The following is a 24,906-nucleotide window of genomic DNA, read 5'->3' as shown; positions in this document are numbered from 1 at the left end:
CAAAATAAAAAAATAATTTTATAGATTTTAAATGTTTTTAACTGTTTCACAAGTTTAAAGTAAAAAAAAAATGTCTTGTTTTTAATTTTTTTTTTCAGCAAATTATTTTATATTTCGGGTGTGCTTCAAAAGTCGGACAGAGAATTATTTTTCATGATATGAGAAAATTACTTGTTCAAAAAGTGGGGATCAATTTTCCGTATAAATTTAATGTAAAATAAGCACCCACTTTCTAACCACATGGTGATAATTTTTTTTATGTTTTGTAGGCCTGCCTGAAAGCCGTTTTGGTAAATTGTTATTTACTTTCCAGCTGAACAATCATATTTAACCTTACAACTTCGATAGGTTTTTGGGTATGCTGAAAACGAATATCACTTTAAAATTTGCTGCAAACAAGTAAGTATCTGGATATAAAAAATGTAATTGTTTGTTATCAGTGGTGACCAATTAAGTATGCACTTGCACATACAGAATTGGCCACCATCGATAACATAAGGAATTACATTGCTTAATATTTGGAAAACTACTTGTTTGTGGTAAATATGTGTGCACTTGCACATACAAAAATGGTCATCACTGATAACATAAGAAATGACACATATCTGTATACAGATTATACTTTATTTTTGTTCTTTAATACCTTCGTCTCTTTATTGAAAGAGGAAATCAGAAAAGAAAACAAAAACAAAAAGATTTTTCGCTCAAAAAAACAAAAAAATATTCCCTTTCTAAGTGGCCATAAAGTGGGTGCTAATTTTATGTTTAATTTATATTTGAATATGATCCCTCACTTTTTGAAAAAGTAAATTTTTCATATCATGAAAACTATTTCTCTGCACCGATTTTAAAAGTATATATTCGTTTTCAGCATCCTCGAAAACTTATAAAAGTCGTCATTGTAAAGGATTTGGGGAAGGGGTGGAAAGATTTTAGACATTAAGCAAAACAACAAACCTTACAAATAGTGTTGACTAAATTAAAAAAAATAATGATTCTTAAATAAATTACAATATTACAGTTCTGATATTTTTAGATGAGGAATGATTCTTTGTATTATTTAGATTATTAAGACTACTGTTCTCATCTTGAGTGTTATTTATTATGCAAACATTGTAAAAATAACACGTGTCGAATATTTACTTACTGGATTGTGATAGTACACTTTAACTTTAATTCTGTTTTTAAAAGTGAAGACGATATAAAATTGAACTATTTTCTATTTGGGGAGACATTAATTGTGATAGATGAAAACATTTGAATTATTATTAATGGGGTTTCATAAGTGAATATTCTGCATTTGTCATGTGCACAGTTTGACTGAGAAATGACCTTTTATTTGCGTTTCCACTTTTTCAACCATTTTTCCTCTCACGGCATATGAGTTAAAATACGTCTGATTGCTATCGTTTGAATTGTGTCTTATCCCTTTTTCTGCCTTTTTCTCTTCTCTTTCCCGTGACATCAGTATACGCACACTTGCTTCATTTGCATATGTGCTAAGATGGTGGCTGCTTATTTTTTCACTAGTCAGCTATCCTACAGCTGCTTCTGATTTTCTCACATGAGCACCATGCACGTTATATTACAAGAACATGTGTTTTTGGATAGCTGAATGATATATGCAGCATTTAAATAAAATCTGAGTATTATATCTCTAATTTCTTTCATAATTTATTTCAGCTGGTAAGACCCTTCTGAAAAGTTGTTTAATCCAGGTATTTTGAAAGTTGTGTAAAAACAAGGCCGATAGCTATTAGTTGCGTGCTCTTGTGTAATGAATGAATGCGTGAATGTAGGATTGACAAGAAATTCTTAAAGATAAACTAAAATGACCGAAAAATGGGCTGAAATGACTTAAATAAATAAAAAGTAAATGACTTAGAATGACTTTAATGAATTTAAGGATGAATTGAATGACTTGAATGCTTAAAAAATAACTGGAATCCTTCAAAAACAACTTGAATGATCTGGAGAATGACTTGAATGGCTTTGAGACTGACTGGTTGTAAAATGGGTGATCATTTTACATAATATTAATACTGAAAAGTGATCCCCCACTTTATATCACAAAATTATTTGATTTGGGGAAGTTAAAACGTTATATTATGTTGCAAAAGTTACAAACATAAGTACAGCATGTACTAAGAACAGATACTACACTTTGATCTTGGCCAAAAGGCCAAGAAAAGGGTATTTATTTGCTCCCCCACCGAGCAAATTAGGCACAAGGCCGATTTTTAATGAGAGGAGTGAAGGGGGAATGGGGACCAACTCCCTGGGGAGTAGGGGAGCTGGATAGTGACAATTGGTATGAAGAGTTGCCCCTGCATTGACTAAGGTCTTATATGTGAGATTGCCCCCACATATGGTCTTTGCTTGCAATATCTGTCGAAACAGATACTACACTTTGATCTTGGCTAAAAAGCCAAGAAAAGCTTAAACAGCTAAGAATAGCATCTATTAACAACAGACCTTTGATCTTAACCAAAAAGGCCAAGCACAAAAGTGTTACCGACAGACCGACCGACAGTTTGACTTCTAGAGTCGCTTGCACGTGACTAAAAACTGATATTTTAGTTTTTCAATAAGTATGATTCATTATTAATTTTTCTTTGGTGTTGGATTGTATGTTTCATTGTTAATTCTTCTTGTTATTTATTACTACTGCTGTTCCTCCCCTTTTGCTATTGTTATGGACTTTTATTTTTTTTCCAGTTATGATTGAAGGTAGCCTTTTTTCCATGGAAATTAAGTAACGAAGTGTTATCATCCTCTTGTTACTTGTATGAACTTTTATTTTTCTTTCGATTATGAGTAAAAACTTGTGTATCTATCTTTTAGATCCCTAGCCATGTGTTATGAAATTTGGATACGTTTCAAGTGTTGCCTATGATAATCATCTGGGAGGATGTAAGCAAGTAAACTTTTAATCCCCTTCCTAATCTTAAGGACAGAGAGGGTAAACTGATAGTGATTGTCACAAGGAACAGACAAGATTTTTGATTTATTTGGATATAGGCCACCTTTTCATCGCTTGCTAAAACGGCATCATTTCTCAGAGCAGCATGAAAAAAATCTGATCATCTCCTGACATATTTCCCCTACAATCATATGAAACTAACAAAAATTCCTTCTCTTCTCTACCTGCATAGGTAAAACTCTCCTCTGTTCATATTGTGAAAGTCCGACTCCGACTCCTAGAATTCCTAGAATGCTGACTCCGACTCCTTTGATACCTTAGACTCCAACTCCCGACTCCTTGATCCCTATGTGGAAATCAATTCTGCAGATCCATATACGAGCCTCCCACACCTATTCAACATTTTATAATTACTTTTCATGCATATCATTTTTTATGTTAAACATTCTCTTGTATGATTAATATACTCACATATACACTCAACCAGATTTATTTATTTATTTATTTTACTCACGGTAACTCTTAATGAGGCATATCACCAATTGGACAAAAAAGGCTACTTTTTGGGACCATGTCTAGGAAAGATTAGCAACATGTCGATTTATGTTACATTTAAACTTCTGTATATCAGTACGACCAGGAAAACAGGTAGCAGGAAGAGAATTCCAAAGTCTAGCTGTTCAAGGGAAGAGACTATTAGAATAGAAAGCTTTTTGGTATCTAGGGACCTCAACAGTGAAGGGGTGAGATCTTATTGCTAAACAGGTTTGTCGGGGATATGTATGGGGCACAAGTGCAACGAGTTCATCAGAACACATTCCACAGAGATGCAACATTGTGACGATGGGAAAAGAGCTGGAGCTTAGTTGATAAAGTGGGATTAGATTGACAATTCTTTTGAAACCTATCCAGGAGGAAGAGATTAGTGGAAGATGCACCAGCCCAGATGTGGCAACAATACTCCATGCATGACCGAATGTTGGCCTTGTAGAGGTACGCGATACTCTCAGGTGTGAGTAGACTTTTAGCTCGATAGAGGGAACCCACCATCTTTGCAGCAGCCTTTGCAATGTCCTCTATGTATTTCTTCCAGTTCATATAGTCCACAAAGTAAAATATAGTAAAATAGTCCCCAAAAAGGTGTTTGAAGGTAGAATTCTCAGGTAGGATGTTATTTTTCATTGATATAAGCGGTTCCAGGGGCGTCTTGTAATTGTTAAAGGAGAGCAGCTTAGTTTTACTAGCATTAAATGTTACTACTCATTTGCGTCCCCATTCAACTATGGACTGGAGGTCATTTTCTTATGATTCTGCCATTGTCTTAGATTTATGTACATCTGTTCTCCATAATGCATGTTATAGAGCATATACCCATCTCAGACACAATATCATCAAGGAGGTCGTTTTTTTAATATGAGGAATAATAATAGTCCAAAGATCAACCCCTGAGACACTCCCGCATTAATGCTATGCTGCTTGGATGTATGTCCATCAATGACAACCTTCCTCCTTCTATTGTCTAAGATGGATCTAAATATATTTAGCATACACCCAATTATAACATACAATTTAATTTTCATTAGTAGCCCTTTGTGCCAAACTTTATCAAAGGCTTTGGATATATCAAGGGCTACAGCTGTGACTTCACCCACCTTATCCAGTACATGGTAAATGCGTTCACAGATGAATGTTGAAATATATGCAGTAGAACGACATTGCCTGAATCCACACTGTTTGCCAGAGAAGATTTCTTTTTGTGAGGTGAACTAGTGCCTGATTAATTAATTAAGATTTTAATGAAGAGGAGGAAGAGATTAATCGAAAGGGGCTGTTCTTTCATCAGAATTTCTGTATATTGATAGCACAGAGGCCATCTTCCAGCTATTAGGGAAGCAAGATTCAGCAAGGTATTTATTCTAGAGTTAGGAAAGTATGGAGGCTAGTTCGGCTGAACATTTCTTAATTAGTATAGCAGGGTTGAGATCAGGCCTACACGCCTTTGAGGTGTCTAAGTCTTTTATGATATCGCAGACATGAGACGTGGTGATTTTTTACATCATCTAATGGGGCTTTAGTCCGAATATGTAAATTTGGGAGGGAGTTGTTTGTTGGATCTAAGGTGGAGTTAGAGGCAATTGCCAGGGCAGCAGTTCTGCCTTCTTCATTTCCGTTACCGTGCATGCAACCTTCTGGTTGTGCTCAGTGGAGGAATTACTGATTGTCTTTTATTCACTACACTATTATAGATTTTTCAGAAATCACGAGTTCCTATCATTGGCGATTCTATGCGTTCCCTGATTATTTCAGCCTGCTTTCTTTTGGATGTCATTATTTCTCTCTTACAATGATTTATAGCATCTACGAATTTTTGCCTATTTGTTTTAGAATTATGACGTACAAATTGTCAAAATGCATACTGTCTTTGTGCCATAGCAGCTGTACAATCTGTAATGAATTATGGGGGGGGGGTAAGTGGAGCTGTTGGAAAACTTTTTATCATGCTTCGACAAAGCTTCGTAACCTGGTGGGGATTACCTTTTCTCCTCCTTGCAACGTCTTTCCCACAGAAGAGACGTTAAAAGCCTGTCTCTACTTTATCATTATTTTCATGGCAGGTGTCTGTCTGAGCTCCAATCTATGGTCCCCTCACCAAACTTTCATGAAAAACACCTGTCGAGCTGAAATCACTATTAATAATTTCTCCTACTATTTATCATGAGCCTAAACCGAAACATAAATTCCATGAACAAAGCTTCTTTCTTAGAACTGCACGCCTGTGGAACTCTCTTGCATTTGCCCGCTTTCCAGCTGACTACAATTTGTTCATATTCAAGTCCAACATAAACAAATTCCTGATGAGCCATCCCCTTAAGTAATCCAATTTACCAAATTTCCATTACTAACGATTACTAGGATATTGTCCCATTGACTTCTGTACACTCATTAACCATTATCCTCAAGTGACCTTTGGGCCTTGATAAGTGGTGACTCTTATGTAAAAAAAGCAAAAAGAGACTAATCCAATTAAAATTTAAATTCCAATCCGATTGTGATCCAATGTTATTCACAGTGATCCCACTCAAAGACAAAACTGTCTTGTGTGACGTCATAACCAAAACGAAAACAGCTGTCAAGACAGGATTTGTCGTGATTCAACAGACCGAAATATCTTGAAGTGTAAGCATTACAGTACAGTACAAAATATGACACATTTCCAAAAATAAAAGCAAAACCATACAAAAACTGCTAAATTGTGCAAACCATTGCTTAGGAAGCAATTAATTTATTGCTTATTCACCAAACCTATTTTCTTGCTCTTATTTACTTATACTGCTTCCCTCTTTTTAGAAATCATTATTTATCATTCTGTGACTAAGTGTAATGTTTAAATATAAGGCCTATACTGGCCACATGTACATTGTTACTGATGCATGTTACTAAAATAACTGGCACAGATGTTATTTCTAAATATCTGCTTTAAATGAATAATGTTTTGTCTCCAAGGCGTCTTCCTGTCTGTTTTGCATGATAAACATTAAACACCCTTATACTCTTAAATCCTTCCCAAATCCCTGTATGTCTATATTGTATATTAATGCTGTATTCTTGTACATTATATCATCTCTCCTCTTCCAAATGGACAAAAAAACAATTGCTCTTCTCCCCAAGCTGATATAAAATCACATACTTTACATGTACCTTGGGAGGAGGGTTTAATTTTTTGTACTAAACGTTAGTAGGCTGACCTTTTCAAAATCGATGAATACTAAATATTTATATATTTCTAAGGGATGCATTAGCTTTACCTATATTTATACTCTAAAGAATATCTATAAAATAGATAACAATTAGCCACAGTTTGAGCCCAGATTATAAATGATCTATATTAATTAGCAACTATATCTTTCTTTCATTAGATGGGATAAAGTACTGATCATTATCTTTATTTGAAAACTAACTCCTAAATCATATTTCGAAACGTACCTAACCCTTATACTATAATTTCCAATTAGTCACTAACCCACAAACCATATGTGATCTTTTCTTAACCTTAGTAGATATTAACCTTAAATCAACACGCCATACTCCTTTAAAAATGTAACTAATCTTAATCCTATTCTGATGAGTGTAACTTCAAAGCAGATACTAATTCTTTGATACTAACTCTACAAATCCTAACTATCCATGCATAGAAATACCTGGCTTTGAAACCAGGTGCAGAGAAACCCTCTCAGTGCTGATGGACAGTAGATCTGGTTAGGTCATCCATCTAGGAAAAGGAAAACTTCGATTTGTAAACCTGTGCCACTGACCTCATACGTCTTGGCACAAAACGGGGGAGGGAGGCCTCCTCATTCTTGGACAACAACCTCCCTAGAGCTGGTGACTTGATCAAATCACCGGTTTTCAAACCTAAACTGCTTAAGGAGTAGACATGCTTTGCCTATATATATTCCATACTCCTTGTTTGCCTATTAGCCAGGAGCAGAGGTAGCCACAAGGACTCATCAGAGACGCTCAGTGCTTAGCCTTGTTTCCTGACTAGGGTAATGAATGCCGTCCCCCACATTTGCCTTATTCCCTTCTCTTATACCTGGGCATCTCTGAGGTGCTTATTTACCATATATGCTAACATGATTGGACTGGGCTACTCCTGTCGGACAGGTTTGAGGGTACCGGTTTGACAGTTGTTGGTTGCTGTTTGCAACTGACAGTACAGGTCCCTAACTCGCTTGTAGTGTCTGTTCTATCATAAGTTGTGTAATATCGGGATATTTGTAGTGCATGATCGCACATGTAAAGGCATGCTGCACTCATCTCTGGTGGGCATTCCTGATGCCACATTCCTGTGGATGAGGAGTCGGCCGATGGCTATGCAGATCCGTTTTGCCTAGCACCTCAATCTAGATCTGAAACTACGAAATAGAATAAATGACAGCTCAATCCCAAAAACATGTTCAAACCAGACACACACTCACGCTTCTTTCCTGTAGGCTTGTATTTACACATATCCAAGGACTTAGAACTAACTCCGATGATGTAGAATCATTTCTCCTAGCAAACTCCCCGGATATCTTAGCACTAAGTGAAACTAACTTGCATTCCTCCATTCCCTCTAACATCTTTAACATGTCTGGTTATCTTCCACTTTGTCGGAAGGACTTTAACAGGAATGGACGAGTCTATATTTGTCTAGGGAATCTAAACTAGAATCAGGTGACCAGGCTTTAAACTAACTTTACAACATAGCGTTAGCTACCTGTGTTTTCTTTATTGGTCTCCATCAATCCAGGAGTGTACTATAAATTTGCTTGACTTTTCTAACTACACTAACACAGCTAGTAGCATCATCCATTACTTTGCTATATCCCATTCCTTGACACATACAGTAACATTCCCGGTCCGTCTCCCAGATCGCCAGGACCAGCAAACATCACTTCTGGATCTATTTCTGACAAGATATCCTGAGGATTGTGTAACAAATGCTGATTGCCTACTTAGGAATGCTGATCATGCTGTGATAATAATAGAATCACTCTTAACTCTCGACCCCAAGTTGAAGAGCCATTGCTCAAAACGACAACATACTAAAATAAGGCTGACTACGATGCCATTATAAATCACACCAGAGACGCCATAAGAGGAAATATCTTTTGTCTTCCTACAGAACAGTGCGCAAATGGGAATACGGCATGCTTCAAAGCAGCAATTGAAGCAGATGTTCCTACACAGAAGTTCCATAGCAAACACCACTCTCCCCAATGGTTTACTCCTACTTGCGCAGCTGCCATTGCTCAGAGGCAACAGGCATACCGCAGATTTATCCAGCATAAGTCCTGTACAAACAGACAAAGTATATAGAAGCTAGAAGCAATTGTAAGAAAGAAGCAGTGACAACTAAGAGTGAAAATACTGAAACCACCATTGAAGCGCAGAAATTAGGAACTCATGATACCTGTAAAATCTACAATAGTGTAGTAAATAATGGACAATCAATAATTCCCCCACTATCCAACAATCATGAGGTTGTTTGAACAGCAACTGAGAAAGCTAACATGTTTGCCCATTATTTTCCCTCAAACTCTACCTTGGACCCAGCAAACCGTTCTCTTCCTAATTTTCCCCTGTGGACAGAAACCACACTAGATGATCTGAAAATCACCCCTTCTCAAGCACATAAAATCATAAAAATCCTAGATACCTCAAAAGCATGTGGACCTGATCTCATCTCCGCTGTGCTATTAAAAAACTGCTCCACTGTTCTCTCTTAACTCTTTAACAAATGTCTTTACGGATCTTGCTTTCCTGACAGCTGGAATACTGTTTCTGTGGTACCAGTTTACAAAATTTCTGGAGAATGAACTGACCAATTAAATTATTGCTCAATTACTCTCCTCCCGCTTTTCACCAAAATATTTGAATCGTTAATTAATCCAGGTCTAGTCCGCCACCTTACAGCTACAAAACTTGTTTGACCATTAATATGGATGTAGGCAAGCCTGTTCTACTGCAGATATTCTCACTGAAATCTCTGAACGTATATACCAATCACTGGATAAGGCAGGGGAGGGAGGCCAGTAGCCCTATATCTAAAGCTTTTGAAGGGTATGGCACGATGGTTTTCTTATGAAAAGAAAATCTATTGTTTTATTGGATTAATGCTTAGCATAATTAAATCCTTCTTAAAGTGAGGAGAATCCAGGTTGTCCTCGATGGACGTATGTCTAAAGAATATGATATAAATGCGGGAGATCATTGCTAAGGCTGTTGCAATGAAGGCGGCTCTCTTTACTGTGCTAGAAAGTTACTTCCGCCTGAAAGTATCCTGTGCCTCTACAAAGCCACCATTCGCCCATGTATAAAGTACTGCTCTCATATTTAGGCTGGTGCATCTTCTACTAGTCTCGCGCTTCTGGACAGGGTTCAAAAGAAAGTCGCCAACCTGATAGGTTCTGAACTGTCATCTAAGCTTCAGCCCTTGTCCTATCGACGAAATATTGATTCCCTCTTCTTGTTTTACAAGTATTTTAATGGTTGATGCTCTGACGAACTACAAGGACTTGTACCCACTCAATTAAAATACTCCCGACAAACCCGACGAGCAGCGAAATGCCACCCCTACAGAGTAGAGATCCCCAGATGTAAGAAAGCCTTCTACTCTAATAGCTTCTTCCCCAGAACTGCTAGACTTTGGAATTCTCTTCCGGGTTCCTGCTTCCTCAGCTGTACTGACATGCAGAAGTTCCAGTGTAATGTAAACAGACATCTTGCGGCTAAACTCCCTACATAGTACCCCTGATAAAAAATTCTGACTCCGACTAGGACTTCTTGTACTTTTAGAAATCCGACTCCGACTCCAGCTAAATCCTCCAACTCCTTCTGACTCCAACTCTGCAACCCGATTAGCAAGTATGAATCGAGCCACACATGTGCAATATTGACTGCCGGTTGAGTATATGCTTCTTTCTTCTTTTGCCATTTTCTTCTGGCATATATATGTGACCTGCTTTTTGCAAGTACGCTCATCTTCAACGGCTTCCTGCGTCAAATAATTGACCTTTCTACCACTGACGATATCAATATTGACAACTCATCGTTCCATGCATTTGTTACGAGCTATCATGTGTTGCTTTGTGCGTGTGCATGTTCAACACACGATACCCTCTTCTTTATATTTAAAAAATATTCACATATATTTTTCCTTTCCCCCTCCATCTCAACGCTCTCTAGCATCCCATCAATTTACACTTTTTTCAAAATTCAACAAAACAATTATTATAATACAAAACAAATACAATAATGAAACTCTCCTACAATCAGAATCAGTTTAATATATATATATATATATATATATATATATATATATATATAATGTTCTTTTTCAAATCAACAAAACACAATTATAACACAAAATAACAAACAATAAACATTGTACAACATTTAAAATCAGTGTCGACTGTATTCCATATGTCACTTACCCTTTCAATATATGTGCATATTACTTTTTATTTTTTCATTTTTGTTTTATTCTTTTTTTTATTTACATCAACATAACCATATTCATAAATTTCTACTTGAAAACAATTATCTTTTTTTTGCAAGCTGCAGTCTGTACGAATATTAATCGTATAAACAATTTTGGGGGTCGTTTCTATCTTGTTAATTTAAGTCATTACATTTTTTATTAACATTTTTTTCTAAGAATAAGTTCTTTTTTCTTTTGTTTACTATTTTGGTCGGTTCTGTCAATTTTGTTTAACATTTTGGTCGGTTCTGTCAATTTTGTTTAACATTTTGGTCGGTTCTGTCAATTTTGTTTAACATTTTGGTCGGTTCTGTCAATTTTGGGGCCAAAAGTATTGAATTCTGTTACTTATCATTAAAAATGCTTTAAAATACGAAAGTACAATGAAAAATTCCCATTTTACCTCTAGAAAAACGTCTGTCCTTCACTTATAGAATGGCACTGAACCCTATATGTACTCATTCATTATGAATGGTATTCCTGAAATATTCTTTTCAACATAGTCTGACTCCACATTCATGACACCAAGTTGTAATCCTTAACATAACAACATGCCGTTTTACTATGTGCTTAATTCATATGTATGTAACTAACACCTCCACTGAAAAATGGTATTGTCTGGTGATTTATTGATCAGTGAGGTAACTAATCTTGTCACTGGGGAAGTAGTTTGTATTGGAGTCCAGGTTGGCCACAATATGCAGTGAAATTCCTTCAACAATGACAGCGTCAGCTCACTCATTCATCAATAATGTCACTGGCCCATACCATTTTTCAATGGGGGGTGTTAGTTACATACACATGAATGAAGTATGGTGATAAAACAACATTTATGTCATTAGACTCACCTAAAGATTAATGTCTTAATACAGTAGATGACACTCGATTACTCCCAGGCGTGCTTACTGGTCGAGTTAATAAAAATCCAAACGGTTAACTATAATCATCTTTCAAAGTCTCATGCATGAAACAAACCCCGAGAAAGGAATAATTGGTATGCTTTCAGAATTTGAGCCAGATTATCGGGAATTCCCATCAAGCATTGATCAGGCAAGACTGAGAATCATTGGGTTAAGCCGAGCGATGTAACAGACACAGACTAATTTCAAAATGAACGAGAAAAAATAAGGCAAATACAAATTATCAAAAATAACAAAAACCTTAAAGTGACTGAAAATATTTTTATTGAAAAAAAAAACTTTTTTGTAAATTATTTATCAACAATTTTTTCAAGAAAAAATGAATGTTTTACTTTTTTTAACTGTAAATTGTTAAGTGTAAGAACAAGTATTTTCGTTTTTTAAGGCTTTTTTTCAGTAAAGTTGTTTTTTGGAATGTTTGAAACTGAATTTGTTAGTTTTTTTTTGTTTATTCACTTTCTTCCAAGTTGAAAGTCGCCTCTTTCCATTTCAATTGCGCTTTTTCATTGGACAAACAAATGCACACCCAATGAATTAAAAAAATAATCATAAAAAACTACAGACCCTTAACATCTCCAGAAAAATATAAAAACATTACATAATAAATAAACAAATAAAAAAGTCGATTTAGTGTTTCAACATTTGAACTATGCTCGGCTTTAACTGATGATTTCTGGTTGCTCGATCCATGGTTCTCGGGAATTACCAAGAATCTGTGTCAAATTATGCAACAGTACCGAATATTTTTTTAAACAAAGCATATAGATCTTACCCAACCTAAACAACTCCCTCTCACTTGTTCCTCCTCCCCACTTCCAAACTCCAAACCTACACTAAGCCTTTTCAAATGGATCCTGTTATCATCTTTGACATTCAAGTGATGCAAATAGGGGATAACTCAAAGTCATGCTACGTGTTAGTACTATCATCTCCATTAATAATATGTCACTCTTCATTCGGCTTTTCCTGTTGATCTTTACTTCTTCATATTGTGATATCAGTTTGTTTCATGGCTGAATTGCGATCTGACTCAGTGGACTCCATCGGAGAAGCCAATGTGGTCTTTTTTAATGGTATTTCCGTTTTGGGAATGTTCTATTACTTGATCGACATTGTCAGCAGATGTTCCGCATGCACCTTTATCATGAACATGTCAACTGATCATTAATCCTATATGAGACGGAGCCTGTTTTATCTATGACTACATAATTTGGTTTCCAACATACATCTAACTTTCCTCGACTGTGTAACGCCTCCTCGTGAAGAAACTTGTTTCGGACCCCTATTTATCTTGATTTCTCGGCTCGTGTCGTCTAGTCTTCTTTGAGGTTATTACATGAAATCTGGTATGCTGAAACCGAATAACAACTGAAGCTTAATTTCGCAAAGTTATGTACAAATGCTTTTACAAATATCATTCAGTTCTTAGTAAGTTTTTCAGAGTCTCAAATCTCTTCACAGACAGCGACAGACGGGTGGATGAGTAGGTAGAGAGATAACGGCTCTATACGGTCTGTTCTTCTTTAAATCAACAAGCAATCTCTTCTTCTCTGACTAATTTTCGCATAACAGTCGTATATATAGAAAGGTATGTGGATGGGGTGGCAGCTCTCTCAGCCAATAAGATCTCGCCACGCAATCGAAAAGCCCCAGGTTTTATGTGGGTACAATTTCCAAACCTGGGATTTGAATTACTAATTATCACGACTCGCAATGTTATGTTTCGAGTTTCCTGTCATCGGCTTTCTCATGAAATAAAATATATATTTATATCCTCCATTTTAGATCCTCAGGTTTTCTGGCGCTACCCGGGGATGATTAGCTATCTCAGCGTAGTTATTCGACCCGTCCTGAGCCCTCTGGGGATTCTAAAGCTCCTAAGTGGGGGATTACGTCACAACTCTGGTGGTTCTTATTATAAACCAATCTCCAATCTTAAAATATACGGACTTTGTTTTCTTATCCGAGTTCTCTATCAGTTTTTTCCTTGCTTTCCAAATGTTATCCCTTACAAAAGTAAAAGATTGATGCATCTCTTGTAGAGTGATATCATGTTGCTGATCGCGATAGTATACTCTGAGGTGTAATAATATATTATCTAATGGCTGGATCACTGATATTTTTCTTCCTCGGTTGGTATGGTCACCCTAAAATACTGTTCTACATCATCCACCCACCTCCTGTAACCACGTTTCCTTCTACATTGCAACGACACTATTTTCCTGTTATCGATCTTATTACTGGCTCCACTGTCTATTTCAATTCTTATTCAGTCCCCGCAGTAAATGTAAAAATAGCTGCTTCATTATAACAATAGTAAATGCTACTGACGAAAGAACAAAATAACAAAACAATTCAAAATCAATATTTGTTAAGAAACACGAAAGAAACAGAGAAAAATAAGTTTGAAAAAGTTTTTATTTGTCATGTTATGCACGTCACACAAACACACACGCATATATATAATATATATATATATATATATATATATATATATATATTGTATTTTGTGCACAGAAACTTGTCAGATGATTTTATTAACTTTAAAATTTTAATTATTATTTTAATTTTAAAATCTTATTTCGATTGAAATTCTTTTATATATAAAATTTGTTTTACTATATAAAACGATTTTAATTTTAAACCAATTGTATTTAAAAGTCTAATCTTTTCTATATAAAAATTCAAACTTAAAGTTTATATCAATATTAATTAAAAATGTAACATTTCATTTAATTATATCGAATTACGTTTAAAATTTTCAAAATAGGTTTAAACATTTCTTTTAAAATTTCAACTCTTTCAAGGGTTGGGGAAGTGAGTATTTATCTAGCCTAAAGGGTTGTCCTAGTATATTAATACTATTATATTTTTCCTATAGTTTTAAAATTGAAACAGATCGTAAATTACATTTATAAAGTATGATTTGTAAAAAATTATATAATACAATAACTTAAAATCTATAATACAATTACGATTAAAATCCAATTTTACCGACTAAAAACAATTTTAGCATTTACAAGTTTACTAAAGTTTTTTTACAGATATATATATATAATCAAAATCTAAGTTTTGTCTTTTTCACTGACCCAGTTACTTAGGAATGCTTTCCTTCTATGTATACAATGTTTTTTAAAGATTCACTCCTCACATTTAAACATCTTATTTCTGGGTTATAAATAGCCTGAAGAATGCTGTATTTATCCTTGTTTTCTAAAGGAGCTCATGTGTGCATCTTTGTTTAAATTGGCCTTGTCTCATGTCTATATATTTTCCGGTATATTTGTAGATCAGTCCGTTATTGTGGCCTCATAAACAAGGGATTCAGCTTTCCAATTGCCCTCCAATATTTTTGGCATGAACCCTTATTTATAGACATGAGTTTTTCATTTAGTTTGTGGAAGGGTGTATGTATTTTTTCTCGAGACCTAGTGTTGCATCTAAAAAATCTACTTCATCGAAATTTGTCTTACTGTTATTTTAAAGCCTAGCTGCTTGAAAAATTCAGCTAGGTCTTTGCTAAGCCTGCCTAGCGTACGTCCATTACAAGCACTCGATAGGCAAACGCTATCATCCCTACATAACCCCAAAAAGTGGCAATCCTAATTATCGGGCTTGAAACCGACGGTACCAATGACTTGTCTCTTTTAACAACTTCCGTACACAAAATACAAAATATAAATACGCTCTTATTTTTCAGATTTTCCTTTTCGGATTTTCCTTTTAATTGAGCACTCTGCTGGATTTCTTTTTCCTAAGAAAAAAAACTATATTTATATATATATGTGTGTGTGTGTGTGTTTTAGCAGACATATGAGAGTAAAAAGAGTATGATCTTACTTTCCTTATTGTTTTTTTTTTGTTTTCCTCAACTTAACATGACATTTCTTTATCAAGTGTGAACAGATCGTCCAGGCTTCTGTGTTAGAATAATTAGTCAAAAAAACAGCCCGTGCATATAATATGGAGTAATAAATAGTGATAAATTGTAGTAAAATTCAGTTGTAAGATACATACTCCTGAACGTTGAAGTTTCAATCCTCAGTGAGATATAAAATATAAATTAAAATTAGGTATAACTTTTAATCAGTCAATCGCTAACAACAGACAGCATGCTACTCTCATGTACTAAATAAATTCAATTGTAAGTTACTCCTAAACGTTGAAGTTTCAATCCTCAGTGAGATTAAAAAACCACGATTAAATTCCAGAAAATTATGCAAAGAAGTAGTCTAATCACGTATCCTGATAGGACACGCCTACAAAACTTATTCATTCATACTAAAAAGTAAAGAACCTCCCAAATGTATACCATGTCACAAACCTTACACAGTGAAACATCTTTTACTTGACTGCTATGATCTCACACAAATTCGTCAACACTACTACAAGGCCACAAACTTATAAGAACTCTCCGGAAAAGAAATTCTAAAACTATTTAAAATTAATTATGTTAACAAACCAGTATTAGCATTACAAGTTGATTTTTTTCGTTTTTGATAATTTTTATTTTATTATAAACCATGAATTATACATTAAGATGTACAAATTTCAGTTTATTTTAAATTTGCGCATGATATCATACAGTGGGTTTTAATTCATGAACAAAACTAGGTATTATACTGGTATTTGAATATAGCTTTATTGAGAGGAGATATTTACCACTAAAGTCTAAATTTAAATTATTTCAAATTATGTAGGACTTTTGAATAAAACCCTTCCAAATTATACCTATACTTAAAAAAACTGACTAAATCCCAGAAAATCATGAAAAGAAGTAGTCTTATCACGCATCTGGATAGAACATACGTACATAACTCACTCCTACATTAAAAAAAGTGAAGAGCCTCCCAAATGTATACCATATTACAAACCTTATAAAGTAAAACACCTTTTAGTTGACTGTTATGACCTCACACAAATCCATCAACACTACTACGAGGCTACAAACTTACAAGACTCTTTGAAAAAGAAAAGCCTTAAACGATTCTTAATTTACTAAAAAGAGCAAACCTTTACCATAAAATATAAATGCCATCAAATAAGAAACTATTCCAAAAAAGTACACGAATATACCCACCGAAAATGGATTCCGAAATTATCAAAACTTTTTAAAACTTACAGCATTAATTGAGTCAAAGAAGGTCGATATGCTGGTTAAACAAAAAAAGTCAGAATTTTGTATAGATTTGTGCGTTCAAGAGAAAGTTCGACAAAATACACCTGTAAAAGATCGGAGGTAACATAGAAACGTTGTGAAAATAACACCTAAGATGAGAACAGTATTCTGAAGAATTCAAATAATATGAATAATCAATCCTCATCCCTAAAATGAATAAAAGTAAATATTTTTAGTTAAATATTTGAAAATAGAAAAAAATAAACTTTGTTTACAAACCAGTATAGATTAAAATTATACGCATTTATTTTAAATTTCATGAATAATCAATTTATATATATAAAAATCAACATAATAACTAAAATTTTTACAAATGATATATATTTTTCAAATTTATTGTATATTTTCAGAATTTTCAACAAGGAAAAGACCTCCATTAATGCATCAGGTGGGCCATTGGTCATTGATGATTTCAATAAGTGTATATTAATAAAATTTCTTCATACAAAGTTTCTAAAGTCAAAATTTGTCAGCGTATCTAATCATACTATCCATTGCATATAATTTCTGTGGAATTAGATGCGAGAAAACATGGGTGACAAACCTCATTCTTGTGAAGTATGTGGTTCTTCTTTTGCACGGAAGTACACTTTGTTGCATCATATGACAACACATACGGGAGACAAACCTCATTCTTGTGAAATATGTGGTTCTTCTTTTGCACGGAAGTACACTTTGTTGGATCATATAAAAACACACACAGGAGAGAAACCACATTCTTGTGAAGTATGTCGTTCTTCTTTTGCACAGAAGTCACATTTGTTGAGTCATATAAAAACACACACAGGCGAAAAAGCACATTCTTGTGAAGTATGTAGTTCTTCTTTTGCACACAAGTCACATTTGTGGCGTCATATGACAACACATACGGGAAACAAACCACATTTTTGTGAAGTATGTGGTTCTTCTTTTGCACAGAAGTCAAATTTGTTGACTCATATGAAAACACATACGGGAGACAAACCACATTCTTGTGAAGTATGTGGTTCTTCTTTTTCACAGAAGTCAAATTTGTTGACTCATATGAAAACACATACGGGAGAGAAACCACATTTTTGTGAAGTATGTGGTTCTTCTTTTGCACGAAAGTACACTTTGTTGCATCATATAAGAACACATACAGGAGAGAAACCACATTCTTGTGAAATATATGGTTCTTCTTTTGCACAGAAGTCAAATTTGTTGCATCATATGACAACACATACGGGAGAGAAACCACATTCATGTGAAGTATGTGGTTCTTCTTTTGCACTGAAATCACATTTGTTGCGGCATATGACAACACATACGGGAGAGAAACCACATTCTTGTGAAATTTGTGGTTCTTCTTTTGCACGGAAGTCAAATTTGTTGAATCATGTGAAAACACATACGGGAGACAAACCACATTCTTGTGAAATAACTGGTTCTTCTTTTGCACGGAAGTCAACTTTTTGGATATGACAACACACACGGGTGACAAACCATATTCTTTTTAATATGTGGTTTTCTTTTGCGGCTAAACAAAATTTGTTGCTTCATATGGAAACACATACGGGAGACAAACCACATTTATGTGAAGTATGTGGTTCTTCTTTTGCACAGAAGTAAGGCTTGTTGAGTTATATGAAAATTCGACTTTGTGTTGTAATCTGATAATGCACACGGAACACAAACAACATTGCTGGGAAGTATATAGTTCTTTTGCAGAGAAGTCAAATTTGTTGTGTCATATGGAAACACATACAGGAGACGAACCACACTTTGTGAAGTATGTTGTTCTTCTTTTGCATGGAAGTCACATTTGTTGAGTTATTTGAAAACACATACGGGAGAGAAACCACATTCTTGTAAAGTATGTAGTTCTTTTCCACAGAAGTCCACTTTCTTGTGTAATCTGCTTACACATACATGAAATAATGTATGATGACCTTCCAGTATGAATTCGTCAAAATGGTATACAGCATCATAGAACAAGAATTACAGAAAATTGGAAAAATGTGTCAAACCACAGCGTTTGTTTTCTTGATTTATTCATCCAAATTAGGAAGGCTGTATAGACTGGCTTAAAGGAGGATATTTCTAACAATATCAGGACATAATTTTAGTGATTGCTCTGTGTCAAAGCTTGATGACCAATTCCAAGTGCAGTTTGTATCACAGTTGTCAGATTCTTCTAAAGGATTGCTATGGAATACGATGGAATGTGTAAATATATTACGATCTGTCAAATGTTACATATTGAATAGTCATACATTTCATGCACAATATACTATGGCTCAGGTAACGACAGCTACGTTTCTAGGCAATAGGAAGAAATAATACGTTTCTAGGAAATAGGAAAAAATAACGAAATACCATGGTCTTACTATATAGAAGAAAGGTAAATACCTGGCATCTGGAGGGATGCGTCATCGCCAGCCTAAAAAAAACTAATTAAAAAGAGACAACCACATTCCTGTGAAGTATGTTGTTCTAGGCATTTTGTTGTGTCATATGCAAAAACATACGGAAGACAAAAGAACTTTAAATTCAAATATTTATGTATCTCATATAGAGTTCAAGTGTGAACCCCAGGTAGGGAGCCCCTTGATTTCTGAGAACTTTGACCGAGGAAAATTGTAACCAAAAAGACGAAAGTAGATGAAATATACAGCTGGCTTTATGAAAAATTCTGATAAATATTTAAACAAAATTCCTAAAAGACAAAACCTTATAAATTATGCGATAACAGAGATAACAACTGTCCATAAATGTGCCCACGGATATGAATTCGTAATAAAAACCCTTCCAGCTCCAAAACTTGACACTCTTTTCTGTTGACTTGCACACATTTGTAGCATGCTTTCTTCTTATATGTCCTCTAATTGCTTCGGCTGTTTTATTCATCTGTCTCATTTGCATAGAAATGGCGACATTCTGTGTCGCTCTCATAACCATCAGCCACAAAACCAACTGTGTGTAGACATTCTATTTTTTCTTTTACATTTTTATTACTCAACAGTTGAAGCACACACACATACCAGTCAAGTATGTTTCGATTTGCTCCACAAAGTAAAAACTGAAAAGACATTTTTGTAATGTAGCTCTTCTGTTTTAAAACTAAACTGAAAAATGTTGAAAAAGTAAAAAAAAACATATTCTTGTTACGTGTGTGGACATTCTTGTGTTACAAATTTGTGTCACTCTCTCATGCAAAAACTGGAGAAAAGAATATGATCCTTTGATTGTGTAAATAATTTTCTTTTAAAAACAAACTTTTATTGTGTAAATCTTTAAAACCACCGTAAAGAACGCACATCCTTTACGGTAAAGTCATGTCTTTATAATTTTTTAAAATTTAATACATCTCAATAAAACATTTTATATCACGTATCCATGCCTTAATAATTAAAAAAAATTAATACATCTATTGCAATATTTTGGGGTATGATCCCACACAGTCGGACTATTCTATTTATAAAGGATGCTGCTAAGAACTGACGAATCAAATTAATTCACGTTCTGTTACCAACCAATCAGAAACCAGAATTGCTTCATAAATATTAAACCTTTTCTGGAGCAATTTCACATGTTCTTTTCCCGGGTTTCGACACGGTAAGAATATTTATAATATTATTCACAGTTTAATTTTACAGACGAAACCCCGTCATATGAAGAGGATGAAATTATATTACCTCAAATAATTAGAACAAACGAAAACAATAAACATGACGGAGAGGAGTGTCCATGATGATGATGATGATGATGATGATGATGATGATAAAGTCGAAAGATATCCCAAAAGAAATAGAAGACGACCCGATTTTTTTGTGGTCGACAATATAAAGGATTATCAAATCGACTATTGCTGTTCAATTGAAATGCGCCAAAAAGCTTCAACGAAGCAATTAATTCAGAACATTGTGATGAATGCAAAATTGCCATGAAAAAATTAATAGATTCCTTAACCGAAAATGATACCTATACGGTAGTGCCTCTCCCAAGAGATAAACATGTTATTTCTACCAGATGGGTCTTTACAAAAAAGAGTACAGTATCAGGCGTAGAACAGTACAAAGCAAGATTTGTTGCTAAGGGGTACTCTCAGATTTACGGTAAAGAATACTTTTCTACGTTTTCACCGACCATAAACCTAACGACAATCAGAATTTTACTGCAATTTGCATCACAATATGACCTAAACATCCATCAAATGGACGTAAAAATGCTTATTTGAATGCCCTAATATACTGCGAAATTTATATAACCCCTCAGAGGGATTTATAATGAAAAATAAAAATAGCGTGTAGTGACTTAACAAGTCATTATATGGTCTAAAGCAGAGTGCTCAGTGTTGGAACACAGTATTTCATGATTATATTATTAAACAGCAATTTAGACAATGCTGTAGACCCCTGTTTATATACCCAACACAGACGAGAAACTACTGATTTTGGTTTTGTGGGTCGATGATAATTAATCGGATCAAATTGTGGCATAATGTTAACTGATGTTAAGAACAAATTAAGTAAAAGATTCAAAATGACCGATCTTGGCAAAATATCCTGGTTTCTGTGGATAGAATTTACTCAAAGCAAAGGACTTGTTACGATGACTCAATCGAGATACATCGACAAAATACTATTAAAATTTGGAATGGGAGAGTGCAAGAAACGCTCTACACCAGTCGAAAATGATATTAATAAAAATATACACACAGAATCTGAAATAATAAATGACACACAATATGGCGAAATTATAGGTAGTCTTATATATTTAATGACTGCAAGCAGGCCCAACATATGCTATACAGTAACAAAACTGTCACAAAAATTATCAGGACTGACAATGAAGGATTTAAACAGAGCTAAACAAGTCAAAGAACAGTTAGTATTTAGAAAATCAAGAAATCCACTAAAATTAGAAGGTTTTTCGGATTCAGACTGGGCAAACGACGAAGATCGCAAAAGTGTATCTGGATATTGTTTCTGACTCTCAGAAAATGAGCCTATTATTTCATGGAAATCTAAAAAGCAACAGATTGTATCTCTCTCTACGTGTGAAGCAGAATTTATCGCGATCACACACACGACCCAGGAAGCACTCTACCTTTAAAATATCCTGAATTGATTACAAGCCCCGTAGTAATTAATTGTGATAATCAAGCCAGTATAGTCTTAGCACAGAACACGATAGTCAACCAAAGATCTAAGCATATAGATAGAAAATACCATTTCATAAAAAACGAGATAAAAAAGGAATCCATTATTTTGAATTACATATCATCAGAACAAAATATCGCTGATGTATTTACGAAACCGGCGACAAGGATAAAGCTGCAACGTTTTTTCTCAAAACTTGTTGGTGAATTCGAGTGAATAATTTTTTTTCTTTCACTGCCCTTTATGTATATAGATTTCTATGTATTAAAAATACAGACCAGCGAAGTTCCACTTATGAGAAGGCTCTTACTTTTTTGCATGGATATCAGCGGAAACACCTAGGGGTAATGCTCAGAGTATATAGATTTCTATATATATAAAAATAGTCCTGGACAAGACGTTAAATGGATCCATTTTATTTGTATTAATACTTTAACCTACTAATGCGTAACTAATACTTTTGCTTAAAAAAATCTTTGTAATTTTCCTTTTTGACATTTGAACACAATTAAAAATGGCGTCTTTTTAAATGCTAAAATTCTAAGATCCAAATGATTTCTAATTTTTTTATGTCTAAGTGAATATAAAAATATATATTTATTTTTGAGCAGAACAAACACAAGGGACTTCCCCATTATTAAAAATAGGGAGGATGTTGCAATATTTTGGAGTATGATCCCACACAGTCGGACGATTCTATTTATAAAGGATGCTGCTAAGAACTGACGAATCAAATTAATTCACGTTCTGTTACCAACCAATCAGAAACCAGAATTGCTTCATGAATATTAAACCTTTTCTGGGGCAATTTCACATGTTCTTTTCCCGGGTTTCGACACGGTAAGAATATTTTGTTCTGTGGAACAGTCTACTACAAACAAGTCACCTCCCAGGACTTGTGTGTAACAGCGAACCATCTGAAACTGTTCTGAAACTCAAAATGGCTTACACTTCTAGAACATCTTAATAAAACCTTTTATATCACGTATTCATGTCTTAATATCTACTTCAGGTTTTACCATTTTATCGTTTTTATTTCTATAAAAATGTTTATTATGCAATATTTTTTTCAAATTACGAGGGACGTTCAATAAATTATGATCCTGACTCACTTGTGTTAGTCTGATCTAGTAGAAATGTTGCATATGCAATGATTTACATATCTATGGGTCATGTGGCAAATTACAACTCTGAACTAATTGTAAATTTCATATGTCATGAAGTCTGTAGCAGCAGCACCTACATCTGGTTGCTATTCATCTGTCATTGATTAGGCAACTGTAAGCCATGATGAGGCGACGTTTTTTAAAGATCCACGCTTGACTATTCACCAAATCGCCGAAAAGTTCATGAATAGTGCAGGGTCTGTTGAAATCATCTGATGGGTTCCTAGGTTGATGACGACTTTCCAAAAGCAAACACGCATCGAGTATCATAGTGTGTGGAAGCAGTATTCACTCTAAATGTGTTTAACTGGCTTCAGCCGAAAAAACAAGTTTCATGGTAATATTAATTTACAAGCATCCTTCATTTGCATGTATATCTCCATATGTTAAAATGACGACATTGGGTTTTTGCTAGTCTTTCTATATATAGCGCCTGGTATTCCCAAATAGTTACTAATCTCGTACTGACCATGCTAAACGTTGCTTAACTTGGGTGAAATAACGAAAACTGGTGTGCAACGTGATTATGACATGTGTGTGTCGAGTGCTCTAGGATGCCTTTTAAGATATGCTGAGATTATGAGTCAAACGTTTTCAAAAGACTGATTACACCGGATTAAACCTTGGTCAATCACTGCGATAAAAAATCTGATCCTCTCACTCGAAGAAGCACATGTTATATAGTCTTTGTTAATTTGACTTAATGCAATATTTTAATGTTCAACAAAAGTTCATAGTTTTTTTATAAATGCATAGTTTTTTTTCTCACTTGTTTTCGCCTTCAATCGATCAAGTTCTTTATTTTATAGTCGATTTAATTATTGTTCCTGACTTGTCGTTTTTGACCTCTTTGATTAAACTTAACGAACAAAAAGTATACATGTAGTAAAACACAATGAAGATTATCTGGTTTTCAAATGTTTTATTTAAATAGAAATTGTTCATGGGAGAAAAAAACTTATATATAATAAACTAATTACTTTTTATTCCGTTTTTTCTTCAAATTTAGTCTTAACTATGGAAATTGAGAGACGTAGACGACAAGACATCGAGGTTACTTTTTTTAACATTTTCATACACATCTTGCCTGTCCTGTTTCCCAAGTAAGACTTCCTTCTTTGTCATATTATGTGACACTTGCATTTTTCTAAGGAATCAAACGTTCAATAAAACGCCACCTGTAGAATTTCTGTTTGCCGACAAGTTAGTCTTAGATCTGCTAATCGCTTGAATTGGAAGCCATGTTTAGTTTCAGAACAATTTCTTATAATTAGTTGTTCTATACAAGTTCTGGAGATGACGGCTTCTCAGAAGACAGTTGTTTTGTACAGGTTTCTGACTTTATAATTTTGTAGCCAAAGAGAAAAGAGTTTTCCCGTGTTGACACAAAAAACATATGCAAAGAGAAAAGAGTTTTCCCGTGTTGACACAAAAAACATATGCAAAGAGAAAAGAGTTTTCCCGTGTTGACACAAAAAACATATGCAAAGAGAAAAGAGTTTTCCCGTGTTGACACAAAAAACATATGCAAAGAGAAAAGAGTTTTCCCGTGTTGACACAAAAAACATA

At 34.5% G+C, this 24,906-nt stretch overlaps 1 pseudogene; it reads right to left on the bottom strand.

The window, feature by feature from the left end:
* Positions 1-2,012: 2,012 nt before the first annotated feature.
* Positions 2,013-2,195, bottom strand: LOC145271738 (U2 spliceosomal RNA; annotated as a pseudogene).
* Between the last annotated feature and the right edge of the window lie 22,711 nt (positions 2,196-24,906).

The sequence above is a fragment of the Euprymna scolopes genome, chromosome 46 (assembly GCF_053919585.1).
Source record: "Euprymna scolopes isolate OS-2025 chromosome 46, ASM5391958v1, whole genome shotgun sequence".
Lineage (NCBI taxonomy): Eukaryota > Metazoa > Mollusca > Cephalopoda > Sepiida > Sepiolidae > Euprymna > Euprymna scolopes.
The sequence above is the reverse complement of the archived record's forward strand: the minus strand, read 5'-3'. Positions and strand labels throughout refer to the sequence as shown.